We start from the raw sequence: 2500 nt of genomic DNA, 5'->3' as shown, positions 1-2500 counted from the left end.
TGTAACACAGACATTGGAAGGAGTTTCTTTTCAAACCGAGTCATCCGCCACTGGAACAATCTTCCCTCAGAAGTAGTAAATGCGAATACCATCAACTCCTTCAAATATAGAATCGACCGTCATTTCGCTGCGTCGGGAGTAAACTGAATAACGAGGGGCTTCCATCTGCTCCTCAATATCGAGGTGCTTTCATCTGCTCACCAAGCCCCAAGTGGCGGTCGAGCAGATTAAATCACCCAAGCGAGCGACCTCGTAATGAGCCAATAGGCTTTCTGTTGCCTGCATTTCCATGTTTCCATGTTTCCTCCTCCTCCTCCTCCTCCTCCTCCTCTGCCACACCCAAACATACCCACCAATCACGTTGAATCTCTGCCACGCCCACTTCCAGATTCTTCCTCCTCCTCCTCCTCCTATCCTTCTTCTCTCTCTCTCTCTCGGCCCCGCCCCGCTCCACCCCGCCTCACCCCGCCCGACCCCGCCCCGCCCCGCCCTTTTAAAGCCGTGTGTCGCTGCCGCTGCCCCGTTCTCCTCCCTCCCTCCCTCTCTACCTACCTACGTTAACTACCTACCCACCCATCTATCTATGTATCTATCTACCTTTCTGGGTCACGTGGTTAAGTTTGACGAGAATGGGAATGAGAGATGAAGCACAGAAGGAAAGAAAGAAAGAAATGCAAGATGTGGAGAGGGAAGGCGAGGAAAAGAAAGGAAAGGAGAGGAGGAAAGAATCGAAGAGAGAATTGAGAGTGCCACAAGAGAAGAAGAGATTAAAGGAAGAAGGAGAAAACGGAGGGAATTCTGCAAAGGAAGGAGAGGGCAGAGGAAAGGAGGGAGTGGAGGGAAGAATCGAGAAGAGGAAAGGAGAGAGAGAGAGAGAGAGAGAGAGAGAGAGAGAGAGAGAGAGAGAGAGAGAGAGAGAGAGAGAGAGAGAGAGAGAGAGAGAGAGAGAGAGAGAGAGAGAGAGAGAGAGAGAGAGAGAGAGAGAGAGTTCAGATGGGAATGTTGCATGGTGGGACTGTCAGGCTGGTGTTTGGGACCACTGATACTGGGCCCATGTTATCCAGTTTGGGACCACTGATACTGGGGCCATGTTATCCAGTACGGCCTGATGCATGGCGAGACTGTCAGGTTAGTGTTTGGGACCACTGATACTGGGCCCATGTTATCCAGTACGGCCTGATGCATGGCGAGACTGTCAGGTTAGTGTTTGGGACCACTGATACTGGGCCCATGTTATCCAGTACGGCCTGATGCATGGCGAGACTGTCAGGTTAGTGTTTGGGACCACTGATACTCGGGCCATGTTATCCAGTACGGCCTCATGCATGGCGAGACTGTCAGGTTAGTGTTTGGGACCACTGATACTGGGGCCCATGTTATCCAGTACGGCCTGATGCATGGCGAGACTGTCAGGTTAGTGTTTGGGACCACTGATACTGGGCCCATGTTATCCAGTACGGCCTGATGCATGGCGAGACTGTCAGGTTAGTGTTTGGGACCACTGATACTGGGCCCATGTTATCCAGTACGGCCTGATGCATGGCGAGACTGTCAGGTTAGTGTTTGGGACCACTGATACTGGGCCCATGTTATCCAGTACGGCCTGATGCATGGCGAGACTGTCAGGTTAGTGTTTGGGACCACTGATACTGGGCCCATGTTAACCAGTACGGCCTGATGCATGGCGAGACTGTCAGGTTAGTGTTTGGGACCACTGATACTGGGCCCATGTTATCCAGTACGGCCTGATGCATGGCGAGACTGTCAGGTTAGTGTTTGGGACCACTGATACTGGGCCCATGTTATCCAGTACGGCCTGATGCATGGCGAGACTGTCAGGTTAGTGTTTGGGACCACTGATACTGGGCCCATGTTATCCAGTACGGCCTGATGCATGGCGAGACTGTCAGGTTAGTGTTTGGGACCACTGATACTGGGGCCATGTTATCCAGTACGGCCTGATGCATGGCGAGACTGTCAGGCTGGTGTTTGGGACCACTGATACTGGGATGTTATCCAGTACGGCCTGATGCATGGCGAGACTGTCAGGTTAGTGTTTGGGACCACTGATACTGGGGCCATGTTATCCAGTACGGCCTGATGCATGGCGAGACTGTCAGGCTGGTGTTTGGGACCACTGATACTGGGCCCATGTTATCCAGTACGGCCTGATGCATGGCGAGACTGTCAGGCTGGTGTTTGGGACCACTGATACTGGGCCCATGTTATCCAGTACGGCCTGATGCATGGCGAGACTGTCAGGTTAGTGTTTGGGACCACTGATACTGGGGCCATGTTATCCAGTACGGCCTGATGCATGGCGAGACTGTCAGGTTAGTGTTTGGGACCACTGATACTGGGGCCATGTTATCCAGTACGGCCTGTTGCATGGTGGGATTGTCAGGCTGGTGTTTTGGACGTAGAGAGTGGAAGAAAAATGCAGATGAGGTTGAGAGTGTAAAAGAGAGTGTGAAAGGGGAAGAGAAAATGAGAGATAAAA

This window comes from Eriocheir sinensis, unplaced genomic scaffold, assembly GCF_024679095.1.
Source record: "Eriocheir sinensis breed Jianghai 21 unplaced genomic scaffold, ASM2467909v1 Scaffold519, whole genome shotgun sequence".
In the NCBI taxonomy this organism is placed as follows: Eukaryota; Metazoa; Arthropoda; class Malacostraca; order Decapoda; family Varunidae; genus Eriocheir; species Eriocheir sinensis.
The sequence above is the reverse complement of the archived record's forward strand: the minus strand, read 5'-3'. Positions refer to the sequence as shown.